Below are 23,216 nucleotides of genomic sequence, written 5' to 3' on the forward strand. Positions count from 1 at the left end.
GCAGCCCTCAAGCCAAGTCCCAGACTGGGGAAATACTCTGCCCTGTCCAACCACCAGCCTCCTCCCTGCTCACAGGTAGGGTGTTTTCCCATTTGTGCTAGTTAATAGGACCTTGGCTCAAATGCCAGCAGCCTGATGGTCTAGTGATGATGAGAAGAGGAACCAACAAAGCTGCCTCTGAATTATTATTAAGAAATAATTGCCAGGATTGGCACCAAGACACAAGGGCTGAGAAGGGCTGCAGCTCCAGCAGCCGGCACAGCCAACAGGGAAGCAAGGGGAGGCAGCGGGTGGCTGTGGGCATGAGGGCAGCCCAGAGGGGTGAGGCAGGAGAAGCAGGAGAGATGGGAAAGCAATGCCTGAAGCAGCACCCAAGCAGATGCAAACTGGCCCATCCTTTTGTTGAGGCCAAAAAAGGGATATTGCAGCAAGCGGAGGGAGATGTGATGAAAGAGCAGGTGGGAGTTTTAGCTTTAGGAAAGGCTTAGTGAGGTTATGCAAGCCCTTGAGGTGGCCAGGAAATGAAGATGCAGTAGGAGGCAGAAGAAGACAACAGCACTCAGATTCTGGCAGAGGAGCAGTGCCCTGGCGTTGCTGAGCTCAGGGAAACACTCAGCTGAGAAGGAGCAGTTAAAAGCTCTCATTTTGGCACGTTGTGCTTGAGCGGGTGGTGAGACATTCACGAGATGTCAGGGAGCTCCTCTGAGACACGAATTTGGACAGGGAGAGAGCCCGGAGCAGGGATGCATGCCTCTGAGTCATCACCATAGAGATGGTATTTGAGTGTAGCTGCAATGAGATTACCCAGAGACACAGCGCGGAAGGAGGGGCACGGCTCTGTGAACTCCCACTGCAAACGAGCATCTGACAACAGTCCAGCATTAGCCACCGAGGGGGACAACAGGTGGCCAGAACTGGGACACCAGGCAAGGCTCAGAGCCAGACCACAGCTACGGCCCTGCCTCGCCTCCAGAGCACAGTTTGGGCCCACTTCAGAAGATGTCCATCTCTCCTCCATTGGCCACACAGGAAATCTGCATCCCCAAACCATTAGACACCAAACTCAAGCACTTCAAAGGGGACAGAGCTGAGCTTCAGTCCTCCCCCTCTGCAAAACAGGGGGAACCCCAGGCTCACACCCCACAGGGGAGCCACAGGGAAAAACCCCAAGATGGTGAAGTGACCACTGGGGTCAGGGTGAGGGGGAAGAGGGACCTCAGAGCACTGCCAAAACAGCTACGGTGAAGTGACAGCAGCTCCGTGGCCACTCAGCTGGGAACTGGAACCCCACGTGGAGCACAGCTGATGGAGAGACTGAGACCTCTTGGCCTCCTCCTGCCGTATTGTCCTCTCTGATCTCCAGGACTTGGAAGAGCCATGTCTTCTCCCCCCCCAGGCAGGGGTAGGAAGAAGGGCGCATATGGTGCTCCGGGCATTGCACCCAAGCATTTTGCCCCCAGGCTTCATTGCCCCAAGCTGTGGTTAGTCCTGGAGAGTCTGACCAGAAGGTGGCAGGCTCAACTCGTCCATGGACGATGGCTCTTCTGCAGGAGGGTCTGGCCTTGGGACAAAATCACTGGTAACACAGCTCTAACCCATCACCTCAAAAGGAAACCAGAGCATTCAAGCACTGGAGGAAGAGGGGAAAAAAAGAGACTGTTTGAGCTGCTCTGAAAAGCAACCACAACTTGGGAGAGCCGTTCCTGCAATCAAGGCCGGTGCGTATCAGGGACACAGTCGTGCCCAACACCAGGGCTAGTGTGTGGAGAACGGCCAAGCTGGTATCGTAGGAGACTGTTACTCTCTGTTCCCATTTCAGATAACTAACATGAATCAATGGAGAGGAGCAATACGTCTGCATTTCCAGCTGTCCCTCCCCACCCCTGGCGTTCTGGTCCCTGGGAGAGCATTTGAAAAATCGCAATCGCTATAATTAGAAGTAACACTCACTTTCCAAGAGGAAACTGTGCAAAAGGTTGACTTCCTCTTTAATGTCATTTCTACTCGTTAACAGCTACATATCTGCAGCTCCAATGGTGAGGGGGTTTGCAGAGCAGCAGTCTGGATCACTAACAAGGAATAAAGAGTTTCCTCCCACTTAGACGGGGACTACTGGCTCCAGGCGCGAGACACCAGGTGCGAGGACACAGAGAAGACCCGATTCTCTGTCTTCTCTCTTTGCAAAGAGCAGAGGCCAGAGGCATTTTCAGTTACTCGTTATCTCATCACTATTATGCATTACCCCCCAAGGCTAATTAACACTGCTGTATACAGCACTGGCTTGGGAATGCCAGACTTAGGGAACTTCATTGCTAGAGCTTTCAACAGAGCTACAAGTCACAAGCAAGCTCCTTGTGATTCCATACAAGGAAATATTCACAACATACAATAAAAATAGCCTCCATCACTACACGTTATAATCACATCAGGGAGTTTCCAATCTCTGCAGTAATAAATGATGCCCTCCCTCCTCACCAAAGCATTCACCCAGAGCACTTTGCAAACACTGATTAACCCTCCTGACACCCAAGGATGGGCTGCGGCAGCTATGGCATGGACCGCAGTCAGCAAAAAAGCATGGCAGGGAGTCAGTAGCAAAGCCTGGACTCCACATCCACTTTCTCTTCTCCAATAATCTCAGTAACACAAGGCAGGTTTACAGTGTGCCTTGCCCTTTCCAATCTTTCTGAGACCTCAAGGCCAAAAGAAACTGTTCCATTTTCTCCCATTCAGAGTTATTTTTGTGCTGAGCCCAGGAACTTGTGATGGATAAAAGCACCTCCAGAAAGGTGGTCAGCCTTAACTCAGAATTACCAAGAGGTAAGGAAATTCCCCACTCCCCTTGGCAGAGTGCTCCAGTGGTTAAATCTCTTGCTATGCAAAATGTTTGTCTTTAATTTCAACTCATCTGCTTTTTGCATCCAGATGTTTGTCCTTACGAAGCCTTACTCTGCCGTATTATAGATCTACCTACTTCTGTGCAACGTTATTGAAGCACACAATCAAATCTTTTTGATAAGCTAAAGGCAAAGGGCACTTTCATCTCTTGCTGCAGAAAGACACCAGACTAGTTACTGGAAATGCTCCTCCAGCCATGGCAGCTCACCATGATGGTGCCTTGGGAATTTCTGCAATGCGCTTTTTCACTCAGACCCCCCAGACCCTCATTAAATTCACCCAACAAACTCAGGTTCTCTTTTAAACCACCACTGACACGAAGGGCCTTTCAGCAGCCATGGTTTACTTAATGGTTTACTTTACACAATGGTTTACTTAAAACAGAATTAGGCTCAGTTCATTTATCTATAAAAATCCCTTAAAAATAATTTTCCCAAACTTTTTCAAACAAGTAATCGGGCCACATTTTTTTCACTCATTTAAATCCAGCCTCCGAAGTCAGATGTGCCACCCCCATGTTGTTTGTCGCCTTTGACCTCCTCCGCAATGCCAGAATTAGATGTGTGTGTGACAGCCCAAGTTGCTGGTTCCTCCTGCCTCCTCCCAAACACATCTGCAAGGCAACAGGAGTTTCTATGGAAGCCGTGGCTCCCATACAAGGCAAATGCTCCCAGGAGCGAAGGACAGCTGGAAAGGCTTGACCAAGTAAGAGATTTACTTGGCTGAGCATCATTTAGTTCTCTACAACGGGGGGGGGGGGGGGGGGGGGGGGGGGGGCGAGGCAAAATACAATTGGGTCACCTAAAAAAGCGAACTATCATCTTGTGTTGGTTGTTTCCAAAGGGCACTTGAGTTTCTGCAAATGTCACGCTCATCCCCAGACAAGTAGGGAAGAAACTCTATCTGGTGGTAAGTTAAATGTCTTCCCTTGTCCCACCCACTTCAGAGGGAAGAGCGCCTTGGTGGCTAAGTTCCTCCACCAAACCTGCAGGTGTTTGCTTCATGGGTTGTACCCCGCCCTTACAGCAAACCTGCATCGCCAGGTGTCGGCAGGTACAGGCTCCTCTGCAGCGAGGCTGAGCATCAGCTTGTGCCCACCACTGGGCAGGACCCCAGGGAAACTCGGGTCACTCCACACACGCCTGTGCAGACCTGGCCTCATAGTGTTTTGAAAGAGAAAGGTGATTGCACATGTCAGGCTGATTAGAAGGTGATAGATAGACAGGCAGTCAGGCAGGCTGCCTCTTAAATAGTCTTCATATTTTTCCCATGACATCTGTCTGCAAGAGTTTAAATTACGATTCTTACTTACAGCTTTGAAAGGATTTAAAATGCTTAAATCCCTGTTAAAAACTAACCAACCAAAGCTTGGCTGAATACTACATTTTTAAATCCACAATGAAAGCAGTGCACCCGATTTTAAGGGCTGCAGAGCTCTCATGGAAATACCCTGCAAACACTAAGCTCCTCCTAATGACCAGCCTGCTCTACAAGTGGTTTGGTGCCAGATTTGGATCCCAGCTATATCACAGCTATGCTGAAGTGGGTCCACCAAAACTCCCCCCTCCTTCTACGTGAAGGGTCAGAGCCTGTGCAGTTATCCCATTTTGAGACACTACACCAGTAATAACTTTGATGTAGAGGGCCCAGATGCTGGCAGTGATATGGGAGACATCATTTAGCTACCTCTCACCGCCGTGAGTGCAGGGAGAGAGCAGCAAGTCCCAGAGCTAAACGCTTTCAGCAGGACAAGCTGCTGCTGCTCCCCAAGCAAAACAGCCATACAGCCCATGTGCTCTGCTTCCCCTACACCTAAGTGCGGCAGCACGATGCTCCTGCAGTGCCTCACATCTTCCTAACATGACTAAGCAATGCTGGGGTGCTCTCCAGCTGCAGCCGGGTCCAGAGGGTGTCCGTCTGAGCAGGAAGCAGGAGGGTCTGCAGCAAGCCAGAGTAGCCCTGCCAGTCCCCCCATGCCCAGACACAAGGGGGACGTTGCAGGCGAGGCAGGTTCCCAAGGCTATCACTAGCCCAGGCCTTTGGAAAAGCCCAATTTGTAGCATAAACTATAGACAATGAAGTCCCAGGGGAGACCTCCAGTTCCCGTTAGTCTTTATTTATCATTCTCTTTAAAGACAGCCAGTTTAACTTCCACCTTCCCATGCTGAGCACAGCCCACTGTCTGCAGGAACTGCACTGCTCGCAGGCAAGCCCCAAACTTCCCAGCTTCTGCCCAAAACCTGAAGCACGGCCAGAGCACAAGCAAACGCAATGCCACAGCAGCTCTGAGACCATCACCCTGCCCATCACTTGTACTCATGCCCTTCACTTGCTCTAGTGCTGCACCACGAGAGAGGAAGCTCCATTCTGGTTTACCTAGGACTGTTGTGCTTTGATGGGGAGTTACAGAGGTGGATCTACCAAGAAGGGTGAAAAACGGGACAGGGGTCCACCCTTGCCAGTGGCAGTGCCCTGGGCGATACACGGGGACATCCTCACCACGGGGACATCCCCGCCGGAGGAACATGATTGCTGCCAGATGCAGTGCCTGTTCCCCATCCAGCCTACAGCTGGATCTCATTGCCTGGGAAAGGCTTCTGACTTCTGACTATTCTGTTTATTCTGCTAAAGACCATAATCATTCTGCTAATTGTTTGGGTTTGTTTGGGTTTTTTTTAGCAAGCTCCTATTTTTGTGAGCCCATGTGCTGCGCTCCCTCTGCTGGCAGGCTCACTTGGGCTGGAGGAGAGGATGCTGAGGAACGGGAAAAACAAATCCCTGCTCCAAGTGCCTGCAGAAAGTCACACCACAAACCCTTCCCAGGGCCCTGGCTTTGCTAAATGTACGTGTTAAGACCTGAGAGTGGCATTGTTTTGTCATATTTATTCCTTACAGCCTGGTTATGCTGAGACTTGTCAATAAAAAGAAATGGGTGGCTTCGTAGAACTCGGGTAACGTTTGCTTTAGATGGAGAAACCCTTACACTTGAAAGTCACGGCAACACCAATGACAGGCTTGTATTGCTGATGCTGGTTTTGAGCTGTGGTGTTCAAAGGAAGACCCTCCGCATGAGTAATTACACCCATATCAAATTGTGAGCAAACACATGAAAGCAGATCTTAAAAATCTTGATTACTGAAACCCTCCTGAAGGGCAGGAAGCATCTCCCCAGGAGAAACAAGAGGATGCTTCAGAAAGGCGCTTTCACAAGCCTCGTGCCAGGAAGCATGCTTCACAGCAGAATCTCAATGGCATGTTCCCCAGCTTCAGGCTGCGTGATTGTTTCATGTATGTGACAGACAACCATTAAACACACCACGCATGGCTCATCGCCACTGTAAGCGGCAGCTCTGACACACCTCACACTTCTCTGCCCCGTCGCACAGCCCAAGTGCGGCCGACCCTTAGAGCCCAGCACCACGACTCAGTCCAACAACTGGAAGCAACACGCATGGGAAGTGTTAAAAACATTGCCAGTGGATTGACGGATATTTGGGGGTGGGAGCAGGACCTGAGGGTCAAGCTCTTCCTCAGGACTAAATCAGTCTTAAGCTTGCAGCATTATGCCATCCTAAAAATGACCCCACTGCATCCTGTTTTCCTGTGGGGTCCTTATTTTCTTTGATAATTTGAGCAAAGCCCCATGCAAGAAAATCTCTTACGCTTCAAAGAGCGTTTCTCAGGCATGAAACTGCTATTGAGAGCCTTGGAGCCGCCTCCCCTTTCTGGAAAGCTGGTGAACAGGATTAAGCCCAGGTCTTGCAGCATTTACAGTGCTACTTTCATCATCAGAGGGGCAGAGAAATCTTTTGATGGCCATTAGTATAAGCCAGCAGCCAAGTCATTAACCTAAGAGTAGGGGAGTTGATCATCAACCCCATTCAGCAGGAAAGTTAGGCAATGGTAAGGGCAGTCTTAAAATCAGCCAAATAAAAGGCAAGACATCCCCCCCCTATAAATAACTTTCTTGCTAAAACTATTAATAAACATCGCACATTGTGTCAATTTCTGAAGGTCAAACCAATCTTTTTTCCTAGTGGAAACTCTTACAGAGATTTCTGAGCTGCATTTTATGCCTCAATGTGCTTCTTTAACGAGCGCAATTTTACATCTGCTCAGGTAAAATGCATTGTTGTGCATGCGCTTTCTTCCATGGTTTTATTATACCTATTTGGCTGATGATGCTCAGCTAAAAGAAATGAAAGAACCTGGGAAATAGAAATGGAGCTCCTGGAGGTTATCTGTCTTCATAATAAAAAAACCCAAAACCAGACATATGAAGCAACATACTTCAGCACTTGTTTACTGAGATTTCACTGTACACCTTTTCCCAATATAAAAAGCACATTTGAAGTAACATAAAAAAACACCTTAATTCTTCTGCTAGACAAGCCATTTGCTTCCAGCTATAACACTCAGAGGAAAAACAAGATGGCTGTGAACTGCCCAAAGGGATACAAAGTCTCCCCGACACAGCCACCCTGCTCCAGAGCCTCCTAGCGAAATTACCCCCCAGCTGAGGCACGGAGCAGAGAGTCAAGAATATTAAACACAGTCCGGGCCCGCACGTGGGAGCCGCTGGGGGAAACCTCTCTAAGAAACACCAGTATGCAGTAAATTAAATCATAAAGTGGCTCTTACCTCTGTCAGCAATGAGAGGGCAGCAGAGAGAGCGACAGATGAGAAAAACTCACACTAGTTCACCCATGAAAACAATGATAATTATGAAATAATTATCTCAGCTAAATACCGAGAGAGGCCCAACCGGAGGTGGGCCACCACACTGGGGCCTGCAGAGCACTTGAGGGGCGGCCCGCCCTGGCTGAGCCCAGAAATGTTCATCAGTGTTATTACCAGGGTTACGCTAAAGGCTCCAGGTGAGCAGTTGGGACAGGGCCAGCGGGGCAGGCCGGCTGACCAGGCACCACACAGCACCAAAACCAGCTTCGCCCCAGAGCCCGCCGCCATTTCCCCCCGCCCCTAGCAACTGCCCCCTTAGCAACGCCAGGCCACGCCCCCTCCCCGGCCACGCCCCTCCATTCTAACCACGCCCCTCCGGCACGGCCCTGGTTGCCCGGCTGCCGTCAGGCGGGCGCTCCCGCGCGGCGCCGTTGCCATGGCAGCGGCTGTACACAGGCGGAGGGCGCAGGCCGCGCCGCGGCGCAGGCGGGCAGGGGGACGGGTAAGAGCGGCCGTCGGGGACCGGGGGGGCTCCGCACCCCCAGCCGGCTATGAGGGACCGGCCGGCGGGACAGAGGCCACGGTGAGAGGCGCAGAGGCCGCGCGGGCCGCTGCGCTGCCGTCCCCGAGGCCCTGAGGCCTCCTTGCGAAGCCCTGAAGCGGTGGAGGGTAGTGGGGGAGTGAGGAGGGAAAACCCTGACAGAGAATAACCCCTTTGGGGCCGGGGGCAGCCCGAGCCCTGCGCCACCGAGTGCTGCAGCAGGTGGGCCAGCCGGGAAGGTAACAGCTAGTGCTGTGACCATGCCTAGACCTCAAAGGAGACCCCAGATCCGTGTGTGGGGAAGGCAGGCCGTGGGAAGCCACCAGGGCCAGAGCTGCCAGCCTGGCGTGGGCAGGGGTGCTGGGGAGGGGTGTTACATGGCGCTGCTGTGCCAGGGTCTGCCTACGCTGCTAATGGGGGGCCAGGACCCATACCCAAAAAGGAGCATCTTTTTTGTCTCTTTTTACATGAATTTATCATCGATGTAATGGTGAGCAGCAGCCTCTGCAGTTGCACAGCATTTCAGCCCAATGCTGGCAGTCAGGGACAGGTCCCTTCGATGCCTTCTCCCAGGACACTGAACTGTGGGGCATCAGGATTCAAAAGGTAATTCCTTAATGATTTTGGACCAGGGTGTGTTCCTCAATCTGCAGTTTCTTCCAGGCCTTCCTGGGGAAAAAGATAATTTAAAAAAATAATGTATTTCTTCAGAGGCCATGAGAAGCTGGATTCATGATGTTTGAACCGAGGTGTCTGCTCTTGGGGTTATTCTCTGGCAGAATTAGCATTTGAGTCAACAGATGAGCTTATGAGGTTGCCTGTGGTCATCAGCTCCAGCAATGTGTTAGTTACAGAGGTTTTCTAGAGAGCTTTGTTGGTTTGGTTTGTTGGTTTGGGTTTTTTTTGATTCTTAACATGTTTTATTTAGGAGATGTACTTTGTGTAAAGGATTCTTGAGATAGAAGGGACTTTTTGCTGTCAAGAGCAGCATCACAAAAACTGGATTTCAGCAGCTTTCATACCATTTTCCCTTTGTATTCTTGGTAATTATGTAATGTTAAAAGGACTTTAAGCAGAAGATGTAGGAAGACACAGTCTCAGCTCCCAAAACCTACGGTTCCGAGTTACAGAAACAGAGTGAGTGACAGGTGGCAAATGTCAGGCAGGCAGAAGGCTAAGAGAGATCTCTAATTCTATCAGTTTAATGAGTTCTTTCCTTATCATCTTCAGCCTTTCTCCAGATCTGCTAAGTGGCTTTTCTTAGAGATCGAATGACTATGAATTAGTGTGTGACAGCTCCTTTTGTTACACAGCTGACCAGATTCGCCACAGTTCAATCTCTAAAGAGCTGAGCTGTTTTCAAAGCCTGGCCACTGAAATGAGCTTGCAGATGGCAGCTGAGCTCTTCTGAAAATCAAGGCTCACGCAGGGCCAGACTGCAAGGCCATGAGGCCTCCACACACCCAGGCAATACCCAGGACCTCACAGGGTGCCTCCAAGAAGTTTTCACCCTGAGACTTACCTGGGGTGGAAAGCCAGCTGTGGGAGCTAAGACAGCCACCATGTTCACACTGGGAGCCTGTGTTCAGGTCAAATGTGCGTGGCTGCATCCACACCAAAGGAGCAGCAATCCAGACAATCTTAAGTGCTTTGCACTAGCCTAGGAAATGTGATACAGTGTTTTTGGGGAAATCCATCTTTACTTCATTTGCAAAAATGTTTTCCATCTGGGAGTGCAGTGCACTGAAGCAATCCTTGCTCTCCGGGACTCTTCTGCCCAGGGAATGGATGGAGCTCAGGAAAGGCAGCTGTGGGGATAACCTTAGCCCCAGGTCTTCCTGCTCCAGGGCTTTTCTTTGATAACTTTTAGAGTGGTGTGGAACAAGGACCTCACTTGTCTCATCATCATCACAAAAAACAATGTACCACGAATACCAGGGGCTGACCTCTTCTTGAGAAACTGCATAAGCACTAAACCTCAGTGTGCAACCATTTATAAAGCTTTAACCCACACAAAGGCCTTTTCCATCAGCGAAGAGAAACCTTGACACTAAAAAGCCAAACTGCAGGTGGGCCTTGTTTATTAGGCAAGGGTAATTTTTTTTTTCAAGCGGATTGGAAATTGAGTTGTATTTTATAAATTGCTTATTTAAAACGTGACCATATTTTTTCCTATTTTCTTGTCCATAGTATTTTCTTAGTGTTGAAAAGCTGTTTCTTGCTTCACTACAGAAGTCAGGAATTAAGCCACATTTTGCATGGAAGGCACACAGCACACTTCACCTGCATGAGGACAGATAGGGCAGGTGTCACTGAAGCAAGGGACCCTTTGAGCCACACAGCTGTGTGGGGTTTTTTCACCTCTGAAACTCATTCCTCTGATGCTTAGGTGACACTTAGCAGGAAAATGCATTTCAGTTTTGTACTAGGAGTTGATAGAATTGATGCATTACTGCATTTGGCAATTCAAGACCAGTGAACAGGCAGTTAGATCTGCGCTGGCTCTGATTAAGTACTGTGGAGTCAGTCTCCTGAATTTCTGATCGTGAGTTAAGAAACAGCATGGAGGTGAAAGACTGCATTTTGTTATAGGCTCACCAATACAATGTTTTAATGAACTATTTATGAGTGAGCCTCATGAATAACTATTTTACTCTGATTTGGATTTATTTAAGGGCACTGATAGAAATTTAAGATTTTTCAGCTTCATGTGGCTATTGAGCTGAACTTAACTTCCTAAAAGCAGTATAGGTTAGCTGAAAATAATATAAGCTACATTTCCTATACAGTAGAAGAAGCACAGGCATGGACTCTGTGCAGAAATACACAGGCACCTTCACTGAAAGTATGCCAAATATATAGATAAAAATATATATACACATACAAAAATTATGTAGGTGTATCTGTATGCGTTGTGTGCAGTTATTTTGAAGTGTATTCAAAATGGTAGCAAATGACTAGCTAGAACTGAAACTGTTTTCATTTGCAGTTACAGTAGATGCATACGCTATCACAGCAGTCACGCAGGGCTGAGCACATGCAGTCTTCTGTTGAAGCAAAGAGGTATTGTGCTGGTGCCTTTGAACCTGCACACCACATCAAGAGTGAAAGGAAAACAACAAGCCAAGGAGCACAATAAACATGGATTATCTTGTTTACTGTAACCACTTTAAAATGGCAAAGGCAGCCTTGAGTTCTGCAGAAGTCAAATACTTTGCCCTATTTCTATAGTAAGGCCTTCTCATACGTTGCCTGCTTCCCATATGTGTCTGAGTCAAACGGGACTCAGAGTGGGTGGGTCCTTCACCAGACAACTGGGTAAGACTTCAAAAGTTTCAGTTCCTGACAGGTTTTGTAACCACAGCACCCTGAAGCAAGAGATTACGAGACAGATTGGCCCTGTTCAGTCATGAGCCCAGAAGCTTCAGGTCAAGCTCCCTGAGTTGTTAACTGTAGTGTGCGCTGCTCCTCTGCCTGCAGAGGCAGAGAAAGCAGAAGCAGTTCATGGTATATTAATGGGCAGAAAGACATATGCTTAGGTATGTCTGGCATCCCACTTGCAGAGTCCAATGTCATCCTTAAAGCCACTTCCTCCTCCTCATCAGCAGCATCCTGTGTGATTTCCTGCGTTGTTTTGTAAGAGCAGCACAAATGAAAGGATTCTTCATTTATAGAAAGCCATTTTCTGTCTTTAGGAGCTTTTCTTTTAAATCTACTTACAAAATCCCTTTTCAAGTATCTTTCTAAGAAGTTTTCTTTTTTCTTTGGTTGGGTTTTTTTTTGGGGGGGGGGGAGGGGCATGTCTTCCTGTTTTTTTTTTTCTTTCTACAATCAAATTCCGGGCTTTTTGTTGATTTGTTTTGTGGGTTTTGTTTGTTGTTGTTTTTTTTTTTTTTTTTAATACAGTTATTGTTAACATAGAAACCCCAACATTGACTATTTCTGTTACAAAACATGTTTTCCGAGCTATAATACAGCAAAGTTTTTATTGCACAAGAGATAATTTTTCACTGAAATCACTCACTGATCTTAATAACTACAAACATCTTGGGCTTTATTTCAAAAAGAAATTAATTTCCTTTCCATCCTCATACAAAATCCACTGTGAAGAGCAAATGTATTCAGAGTAATTTGCATGCACCATGCACCACTCCTACTATTGTTAGGGTATCACTCCCTCCCACAGGCACATAAAGCTGCTTACTCAATGCTTAAGGCCAAATTCTAATACTACTTTGATGGATCCTAAATTGAGATAAGTTGGCATCTTCTGGCAGCTCCTGAAACTGAGCTTTGGCAGAAATTTAACCTCCTTTACACTCAATTAGATTCTTCTAGTCTCACTTAAACTGCCACCCACCTTCCATTGTGTGTTATAAACCCTCCAAACACCCTAAACTTTCTTCTTTTGTATTAACATGTAAATGAAGTCAATTTATCTTCCTGCTAGTCATGTTCATCAGGGTACAAATCAAGCTAAGGAGAACCCAGCTGAGGCAAAGGCAGACTGCTTAGACTCCACTATAACCCTCTGCTCTGAACATGTTGCTCTCCGTGTCTTGTTGGCTTGTGTGTTAGAGTCAATGGATTTACTTAGTCTCTTTTGTTACTAACAGCATTGCCAATGAAATAAACCCAAGGATCTTCGTAGCATAGACAAAGTCAAAAGCTTGTTGGTGCTGGGGGACCAAACACATTTGTTCCTCCTGACCAGCAGCGTTTCCTGTGATAAGAATAGTCTCTGGTTACCACAGGCTGTCACATATTTATGCATAAATTCCAGTTTCTGAGAGCTAAACGAGTATGCCTTGGGCTGCCCTTCGTGTGAAACTTGACAGGTTTGGTTCACATAGCTTGGTGAGAAATAGTCTTGGCTCCCATCATTTGCCCATGGGTTTGTATTCGTTCTCCCCAGGCCTTTCAGCTTTGGCAGGCACCTCACCAAATTTCAGCCATATCTGTGTTCAATCAACCTTTAGTATAATTCTCACCTGCAGCCATTGGCCACCTTGTGTTAATCTGCAGTCAGCTATGTTTTACACTGAGGGCTGAAACCAGGAGCTAGAGTTCAGGTTGTATCCTACAATACTGGTATTACTCCAAGGAACCTGTTCAGTAGTAACAAGCTAAATTCAACAGTAGTTTTTGTTTTAAACAGACTGTTTTCAGAAGTGTTGACCTAACCCTGCCTGTCTGGGCTTCTCTGTCATGGTGACATCCTAAATGTGAGACCCCTGTTTTGTGTGGCAGTCCTTTATTTGAGAGCTGTGGTTTCCCAACATCAGGATTCTGGCCAGTGCTCCCTAGCTGCCATGCGTGCTACAGGTACATATCAGCAGCAAGTGGTGAGGCTAAGAACTCTCCAAGTCTCAGTTTTAATATGAGCGCTGATGTTTGCAATCTTTAGTCAGCTAGTTACTCTTTGTGGCCTCAGTAAAATGAGAATTGTGCTACTTGGGATCTTCCCAGGCCTCTCATAAGGATCAGTTGATTGATATATGTGGAAGGTTAGAATCTATATCGTGCTTTCTGAACAACAGATGTATTGGGATTTCTTGATCACCCATGTATTTGAGGCTTGTACCTTGTACCTCCTCTATTGCTTTCAGCCAGAAGTAATCAGCACACGCACGACAGTGTCTAGCATCTTTGCGCTTTTTGTACTTGGCAAGGTCATGGCAGCCTTTTGTGGCTTTGACTCATGCCCTCAGCTCACACTGCAGATGGGATGGCCACTGGTGACCTCGATGTTTGGACTGAGATTGAACTGCAGTTCCAGGAACACTGCTTGGCCTGGCTTCTACGCTGACTTACTCTGGTCAATGCCTGGTCACCTAGTTCCTTTTTTTTAGGCCTTTGTTTTAGGTTACAGACTGCCTTGGCATTGAGGGAGGCCACAAATCTCGCACTTGACAAGCTGACATGGTCAGAGCTACCAAAACAAGCCACTTTTCCCAGGATCCCTAAACACTTACATCTTCTTGTTTTACTGTGCAGGTGAAATTATTCCCTGTTAGGTTGTTTTTCTGCTGCAGGTATTCTGCTTCCATCCAGAGACAGCTTTTCTCGGAACTTGAAAACATCATTCTTTAATCAACTGAATGGGACTTTGAATCTCATGAAGTGTCAGGGACTAAGTACACTGCATCTGTAATGCCCCATCTGTCTTCTATGAAGCTGTACAGAGCATAGCCAGAGGACCTTTGGGTTCATGAAACCTGAACTAAAAATAGTAATTACTGGAAAACAAAGGGGACAACCTGACCCCACAGTTGGCAGTCTTAGTACAATAGCAGTGATACGTAATTGTCTGCATATTTCTAAACTACATTTGAGAAGAGCTTCCAGGGGTTTCCAAGTAGGGATGGCACGCACAGCTCTCACAGGTGGTTTCTTCTTGCGGGAAAGAGGGCTCCTTGGACTATCCAGGCCCCATCCCAACTACAGACTAGGTTGTCTGGCATACTGCAGCTCAACAGCTCTCAAGTGGACCAGACCTGACTCCCTTCCCCAACAGCAGAGAGTTTTAACAAAACAGTGAAGCTCTAAATAACCCGAATAAAATGAAGACTGGGTCATTGGAAGAGTGATGCCCTATGAGGTGGTAGAAATCGCAGTGTAGGTCAGGGTCCTGTATTATTAGGCAGTGAACAGATGTCCTGCAATCAAGGTGGAGAAAATGGGTATAGTATGAGAAATTACAAAGATTTGAGTTTGCTGGTGTTAAAGGACAGGGCAGCATCAAAGCCACAAGCAAGCAGCGTATCTTCTGAGCTTGAAAGCAATACTTTTATTCACTGGCCATATTAAAGAAACTGTTGGTACCGCAAATCAGTACTAATGTCAGCTGACCTCTTCTAGCCACTCCCTTGGCCAGATGGCCTTTGTATTTTTTCATTTAAAGCACACCAGGTAACTCAAGAAACCTCTGTCCTCATATACAAATACAATTCTCCTGTCATCTTCCTCTTTTTTTTTTTTCCCTTTCAGGTTGCTTTGCAATTCACAGCTGAAGTAAAGATAGCTTCAAGACAGTGAGATTCGTACACACAGAGGACTATTCCCAAACCAAAAGCATCCCTCCATTTAGCACAGCCCAAGAGAGGACAAGGAATCTGGTATTTGCTGAATCCACTGCTAAGAAAATGAAAACCATGCTGGCCTCCCACATCATGATGGGTAACAGTTACTTCAAAGAAGCTAAGCCTAGCATAGACAGAGCAAAAGAAAGAAGCTGTGGTCCTCAGGCTGCTCAGAGCTGCAGAAGCCTGCAATTGCCTCAAAACTTGAGACTGCTATCAGGAGCTGGGGGTAAGTTAACCACCAGAGAATCTGCCAGCAGGGATCAGGCTGTAGCAGTGAGAGGCAGGGCTGATGAACGCAGTGTATCAATCAGTCTTGTTCAGCTTATGCTGAAATGTCGCTTTTCAGGTGTTCTCTGTATGGTTAGAGGCAGGAAGAGCAGAAATAAAAAGTACATTTCTTTTTAAAAATTGCGTTCAAGCTCTTCCACTGCTTTTCACGGGGTGGGGGAGTGGGGGGGTGGGGGGAACCCTCTAATCTGTGCTGCGAAATGGCATTAAACTGAGGTAAAACATTTCAACAGTTATCACAGACATTTGTGATATAATATATATATATAACAGACATAATGTGGCAAAATTCTCTTGCCTTACATTAGAGAAAACATGAAATTTGAAATGGAAGTTTGTACCGCAGTTCTATGGTCCCTTATACCAGGTTTGAGCACTACTGGATCATTTAGCAGGACAAATTCAATCCAGATCATGCCTGGGCACACAATTACGTTTCTGTTGAATTAGCCAGAGTACATAATACAGCGTTTATGCTGGCTTTATGCCGGCAGCAGGAAGAAAGACAATATCTAATCTGGCATAAAGCCTACCAATACAGATTTAATGTCATAACTTTTTGAACAATTTTGAATGGGATCAGTGCTTTGGGTTGTGTGGTCTAGCATTTTGTATCCAGGAGCCCTAGAGCCAGATTTCCTGTATCATCAACCTATGACCATTTTTTCAGTATTTAAAGGGCCTGTTTCTCCATAATTCTGTTATTATGCCTCCTCACGAGCCGCTTGTCCCATTTGAGGTTCTTGTAGTCCATTATAATGCTGTACTATAGTAACTCATATTCAGGATCTCTCTCACAGCAGCCTTTTCACTGTTGCTCCCAAGGTCCTGCAGAGTGGTACGTGCATGTAATTGTGTGTAAATTTTGTAATACAAATATCACACTTGTTTGTTTGACTGGACCAATGGATGCACGCTAGCTGTCATTTGCTTGCGCAGTTACTATAATGTCCATGCAGCCATGGGAACTGTCACCGCCGATCTCTCAATCCATCTTTCTAATGGTCAATAGTGGCATCTGATTTCTTAAGGGGCCTGTGCTTCTGCATGTCTTCATAATACAGAACTCAGGTTGGAAAAATCTACACTTCCTCTCATTCACAGAAGGTGCTGTTTTCTAAGAAAACTGACAGAGTGCCAGGCTGTCGTTCACTGAGGAACTTAGAAGAATCTATCCTCTGAGCCATTTTACCTGCTGACACTTCTCATCCAGTCAGTTTTACCAAAGTAATCCTTGTAATTTACAGCTACAGGCTGGAGTTTCTCTGTGTAGTCTTTGGGAGAAAACCCATTCTGGAAAAGTTGCTTATTTTAGAACCCACAGCCTCAAGGAAGATATTTTTCCCTAATCCTAAACTAAATGATATCATACTTGGCTGGTGCTGTAACCATGGTACTGAAGTTATTTATGACTCTGAAATTAATGCTATAGTTAGCAACACTGGAACAGGGTTTCTTCTATGCTACTGTCCAACTGCCTCCCTCCCCCAGCCCGAGGCTACTCTGGAAAGCAAGACAGAATGTCTCCAGAGGGTCTTTAATTTGCAGTAAACAATGTCAGCCTTTGCTGATTTCCAAAACTTGGCAACACACAAGTGGATATGCACAAAGATGCATCTTCTAAGCAAAACAAAGCACTTGGCTATGTTTTTATTGATATTATTTTGTTAGGAGATTTATTTGGTTTTGTTTATTTTAGTTCTTAAAGTAAATGTTAATCTCTGTGAAAGGACCTGGAACTCCAGCGTGCAGAGCCAGGACTGGCAGGAGGAGGGAGAGCTCGGTTGTACACTACTCATCAGCTCTATCATCAGGGAATCACCACGAGGGCAAAGAGGAGAGGTCAGCTTTTATGCCTGGGACACTGCAAAAATCACCTCATAGAAGTGGATAGCCTGTGTATACAAGATGTCTGGGGACCAAAGCAACGTTATTGTGGTCTGATCCCTCTGCAAAGATCCCAGAGAAGGTTGGGAAGAATCCAGCAAAGCAGAGAAGAAGAAACAGAGAACCACACTGCTGAATTCCTCCTGGCCAAAGATCAGGCAGCTCCCTGCTTCCATGGCTCAGATCACTGACAGAAAAGCTCAGGGCTGCATCCTGAGGCTCAGACGGCAGCCTACTGACCCAGGCATGTCCCTGCTCTTCTAGGGGATTTGCACCAGCAGCAGTAGCTTCTGCATGCCTTACATAGCAGATCCCCTCTCAAGTCAGGGAATGAAGAGAACCGTAAAACAAGACTGCAATAAAAGCATTGCAAATAGAAAAATAAAGAACAAAATGCAAAAAGAAGGAAACAGAGCAGAAAGGAAAGACCAGGGAGAGCCAAGAGGTATGAAGAAGTGATGGGATACTGTAGGGGAATGAAGTTGGGTTAATTAGCATTGATAATACACAACTGTGGGTTGGCTGATGTAGATAAGGTGCAGCTGTGGCTGGTTAAGTTAAGTGGTTGAGAGCCAATGAAGAGAGAGCAGCTGAGGAAGAGAAGGTGAGAGAGGAAGAAGCAGAGAGAAGACACATGCCCTGGATGAGGTGAGATGAGGAGAAGGCAGCAGAGGGACTGGCACGAAGAGTATGTTGGTACGAGATGGTAAAAGATCTTGTTGCAGCTTGATAGTTTGGAGAGTGCTGTGACAGGATACTGTACTGGGGTGCAAGGGTACAAGGGCAGCGCATCTGCTGATCCATGACAAAGGGTGGATGGAGTGAACTTAGAGAGCTCATGTCACAAAGTAGGCAAGCCTGTCTCTGTGGTCAGTGCCTGCTTTTGGATAGCAGACTGGCAGACACAGCGTGGCATTTTTGGTCACTTGTGCCAGGACAGTGCTTCCATTTGAATTAACAGTCTGACTCTGTGTCAGTTCTGCTACCTGAATTAACCTTTTTATGCTGCCTCTGAACATCAGTTGACACAGCAGTCTAATTTTGCTCCCCCTAAGAATAACAAAGAGCCAAATTGTTACCCCCTGATTTAAGGCTTTTCGGATACTCTGGCCTTGGGCCCAATCTGATTTACAACTCAAGTTGGTAGAAGAAAGTCTCCAGGCCTTCACTGAGAGTTAGATAAGGCATTCTGGGAAAATATATTGGGGGAGAACACAGCATTTATTTGGGGTTTCAGTTTTATTTTGGTTTGCAGTCTAAACTCCTAATTCCCAGAGCCACAGTTCTCCCATTGCCTTCATGGGATTTATATTGGAGTCACTTGACTGTGTTTTGCTATGTCTAACATGATTGCCGCCTTTATTTTTTGCTTTTTTTATTTTTTCTCCTTTTGACCACAGGCGAAGGAAATAAATCATCTGATATCCTGCCAGCAAACTGCCATAGGCACTTTGAGACTGGAGGCGTTTCTCCTGCCCCGAAAGAGCATTAAAAAAAAAGACTGGCTGATAACTTGGACAGAGTTCAGGTATGTTTGTGCACATACCAGCAGTTAAATTGATTTCTTCTACTATCTTATCTGTCCATTTCTGGTTTTAAAGGGGAGGAAGTTTGGCAGGCAAGTTACTCTTGGAATGCACTCAGTAAACCATGGGCAAGAGAAGTGAAGAGCATAAACAGAAATAACCATAGGTACAGCAGCTGGGAGCCTGACTGCTGGCTTCTATTCCTAGCCTTACCCATGACTCACTTAGTGACCTTAGAAAGCCACCTCACCTCTCCATACTCCAGCTTTCTCACAGGCAAAATCACCCATTTCACAGGTCACCCCCGGCAGAGGGAACCTGTGTCTCCCAGTGGGTGTCCTTGGAGGAAAAGCCTCATCCTATTCCCTCTGCCAGCCCCAGGCTGTTCCACCACATGGGATGGGTGCATTGCAGATGTGGCACCTCTCTCCCCAAGGGGAGCTGGTGATTTTAACCAAGTGCATTTTGTGAAGCTTTTTGGGATTCTTCTAGGAAAGAAAAAGCACTATAACAAAATGTTGCTAATTATAGCGTGACAGCATGCAGCACATTCCTGCTCTGGACAGAGCTCTGCTATCAGCCAACTTAATTACTTACTGCTTTTGCCCCATTCCCATATTAATTGTTGCCAAAGCACTGAGCAAAACTGACTTGCTGCTTGCTTTCCATTTCTCCTTATTCAAGACCAATTCCGTGACAGTGACAGCTAGACCATGAAACTGTTACACTGGGCTGTGTCTGCTCCCCCGCTGGTGCTCTCTGCCCGCCCCCTGCCCCCCCAGCAGTTGTAAACATGTCTCTCTACTTTATTCCTGCCTGCCTGGAGTGGATTCCTGGGATGTTAATGTCAGATACAGACCTGGCCTTGGATGGGCAGGCCCATAGCTGGAGCAGGATGGAACTGCATTACTGCCCCAGGAACCTGGAAACACCCTGCAGTGGGCAACTGGAAAAGCAGACCCCTTTTTGCCGGAAAAGCTTTTTAGTGGTGCTTGGGAGCCTCCAGCGCTGGTCAGAGGGGTGACCCTCTATACATCTCAACCCCAAGGCTCTAGCCATGGTGCAGTGCAGGGAAGGTCAAAGGCTTGATGCTAGCAGCAAGCAGGAAAGCTGCAGTAAAAGCCACAGAGCCTGTGTACACACACGGTTAGCCCCTTTGCACGCATCAGGACCAGCAGCAGCACAAAGGCATCCTGGATCAATCTAATTTCTGTATAAAAACAGGAAACTGCCCCTCCCTTTGCCAAAACAGAGGAAGAGCTGCATGGCCTATATCTGTGTCACCAGGAAAAGGGGCTGGGGAGGGAGCAAACAGCTCGCTTCATCTTATCCCAGGAGCATGTCAGAAGGAGGATGCCTCAGTCAATTTGTTCTAGGGATACTTTTAAGTCTGTCCCTAGCACAGGTCTTGGAAAATAGAAAGTGAGGAGCTCCAACAGGGCTCAGACCAGAGAGTCTCTGACCTCTCCTAACACCCATTCCCAGCAGGAGAAGCAGACGGGGGGTTTTGCTACAAGCAGCAGGGCAGGGGAGCATCCCCAAGGCACCCTGGGTGGCAGGCATCTTGTGCAGAGCCTTTGGGTCAAATTCAGTTGGGGCTCATGGCAGCTGAACCCTAGTGCTATCTGATGGTTGGTTGGTGACCTGGAGGAAATGAATCCTCACACACAAGCCTGCCAACCCTCCCCTCCTCCTCCAGCAGGCACAGCAGGGAAAGCCGAGATTGATTCAAGACTGAGAAAAAATAAACCCTTTCCCTTCAGAAACAGTGCCTCCCACACTGAACCAAGAACTTTAAGGCAGGGTGGAAGCTCTTATTTTTGACACTTTTACTTCTGTAATGAAAAACATCTGAAGAGTGCAGGGATGTCAAATAATACCTTCCCTCTGTCCCACATCCATTACAGAAAGGGGAAAGTGAGAAAGCATCTATGTTCCCCTGGACTGAGGAGAATCTAACATCGAGATATAGCTTGAGAAATAGCATCTGAGCCAACGTTCCCTCAGTGCGCAGCACCCTGCTCTCCTTTACTCCATCTCACACCACTTTTGTGTTACAATGGAGTCACAGAAAGGCAAGACTAGAAGATGAAAGAGGTAGAATATTTATTAGAAGACCCTGAAACTTTGAGGAACTCTTTAGAATAATTGAAGACAGCTGATGAATCAGGATGGAGGACCTGGAATAGCCTGATGTTTCAGCTACTAAGTTAAATAAATTGTTCCCCAACCCATCTAACAGCTTTGTCTACGGTAGATGGGCCTTCAGTGCCTGCAGTGTGCAAGCACTAGAGGAACAGGCGGGTTGGCCACATGACTTAGCCCAGGATCTTGCTAATGGAAGAAGTACCTGTAAATGTAAATCCTTCAACTTGATTGTGTTTGCTCTGAAATTGAAAACACGTAAGTCGGGACATAATTGAAGCTTTATCCATTTCAGTGTCACCTGATCAACTAGAAAGAGGGATTGTACAGTGTTAAACCAAAAATCATATACAAAGGTTATTGTTCTGCATATAGAAGTTCTCAGTTTAGCTGGCAAGTGAGAAACCTCACAGTCGTGAGCAGGTTTTCCTGACAGCGAATCGTGGACCTTGCTGCATTAAAACAGAAATATCAGAATGGTATTTGTTCACACAGTCATAACCATAATTTTCTGCTGTCTTGTCACGAGCAGGTCATGTACACTTGTGTTTAGATGTGTCTACAGAGGAATACAACCTGCAAATAAAGAACTGCAACAGAAGTTGTGGTTTTGTTATTACTGCTCAAGACTGAGATTGTGTGAGAAAAACACTTTCCAGTTCAGATGGGGAAAATGGAAGCACAAAGATTCATTACTTTGCTATTCAACAGAGCAGGTTTCTAATGGACTGTGTCTACAAAACAATTTAGAGATGAATAAGTGATGGAAGAGGCTTTTAATGCAAGTAGAATAAAAATCAGAGAATATAGTTCTCGGGCTAGATTACACAGCAAAGAATATCTTTACCTTCCCCTCTGATGCAAAGTATTTTTTGCTATAGACACTTGACTTCTCAAACCTTCCCCTCAAATACACTTTTTCTGTCTGTCATCTACATCACCTTCCCCCTGCAGCCAAAGAGCAGAGACTTTCCACTAGTTCTCCAACATACCTGCAGGAGCTGTTCTACCCGAGTGTGGACTTTTGTACAGAGACCAGACCAAACTGTGCCCGTTTTTACAGGTGGAAGGTCTCCAGAGTGTCTTTCAACTCCTCCTACATTTTAAAAAGTCAGAGATGCTTTTGAACTATCACAGCATAGGTTGGAACAGACTGGATTTGATCCAACCTTTTTCACTGTCCGTCTTGTGGTCAAGGAAAGGGCACAGTGGTCCAGATCTTCTCTGCCTTCCTTGATTTCAACCAAAAGTAACCAGAAGAGTCCAGCCACCTCACTTTTGTCCTTATTGTCACCAGTTCCAACTTCTGATATCCTTCATCACAACTCTTCAGCCGTTTCTCAAACAGTGATGAGAGTTTGAGAGAAAGTCTGTACGTCACTGAGAGGCTCAGATGAAAACTGCGGTGGGAATATGGGTTAGTGCCCCCAAGGCCCTGTCAGCCTGTACCGCCTGGCAGCAGAGCAGATAATTTGCAGTGATTCTCTCAAGGAGGACATCTCTACAATGCCAGTGGCAGGCTTTGGGGCTGCAGTGCCTGCGCTGCTCCTAGTCCCATCCTCGAACACCAGCATCCTTTTGGCTAAGACTTCTGCTAAGCTCCTTCTCCCTGCCTGCCCCCTCCCAGCTTGGCACTGAAAAGCAAACAAACAGCTCTGGGAGCTGCAGAATCTGCCGAGTCTGGCTTCCAGCAGGCTGGCGTCTCTTGGGGGACTGACCTGGGTGCCTGAGAGGGCACAAACTCTGACTGAAGCTTTTCCCACAGTTAGGGCATGAATCAAATGTCAGATCTGTGTGGATTCTCTAGTGTCTAATAAGGTCTGACAGCATGTGTTGGTCTTTCTCACAGTTGCAGCCCAAGCAGAGTCATTCTCAACCTAGCTGTTTGCAAATGTAGGAACTGAGCTTTATACCTCTGTCAGTTTTTGATAAAACTGTCCAAAGGGGTAATAAGTTCTTAAAGAGAAGAATTTGGACGAATATGAGTACGCTGATATACAATGTGATTACATAAGCTCTGTTACATTAGGAAATCAAACTAATACACCCTTTTCCTCCTAAATGTGATAGAATTTATAGTTGTGTTGCTCCTAGTAGTGCAGAATTCCCTTTTAAACTTTGCTGTACAACCTGCAGAGACCCACACTCCAGAACTTCAAGTTGTTG

The 23,216-nt window shown here is 46.7% G+C and overlaps 1 protein-coding gene and 1 long non-coding RNA gene across 14 annotated transcripts in view; one reads left to right on the forward strand and one right to left on the reverse strand.

Moving 5' to 3' along the window:
- The window catches only part of OPRL1 (opioid related nociceptin receptor 1), a 103,068-nt gene extending 95,191 nt beyond the window's left edge, over nt 1-7,877 (reverse strand). For all 10 annotated transcript variants that reach the window (XM_080405191.1, XM_080405187.1, XM_080405195.1 and 7 more), the window contains exon 1: nt 7,540-7,877. The gene's annotated coding sequence lies outside the window, so the exon portion shown is untranslated. The remainder of the gene's footprint in view (nt 1-7,539) is intronic.
- Nucleotides 7,878-7,938: 61 nt separating this feature from the next.
- On the forward strand, nt 7,939-21,651 carry LOC308070734. 4 transcript variants are annotated; one of them, XR_013930832.1, is made up of 6 exons: nt 7,960-8,080; nt 8,618-8,725; nt 15,110-15,430; nt 17,223-17,824; nt 18,780-18,907; nt 20,813-21,651. It is a non-coding gene; the product is annotated as an uncharacterized lncRNA (long non-coding RNA). The 4 variants fall into 4 exon arrangements; XR_013930831.1 differs by having other exon boundaries at nt 7,959-8,080; nt 18,780-21,651; XR_013930833.1 differs by having other exon boundaries at nt 7,961-8,080; nt 8,621-8,725; nt 18,780-21,651.
- Nucleotides 21,652-23,216: the final 1,565 nt, after the last annotated feature.

Source organism: Falco punctatus (genome assembly GCF_963210335.1).
Source record: "Falco punctatus genome assembly, chromosome: 10".
NCBI classification, from domain to species: Eukaryota; Metazoa; Chordata; class Aves; order Falconiformes; family Falconidae; genus Falco; species Falco punctatus.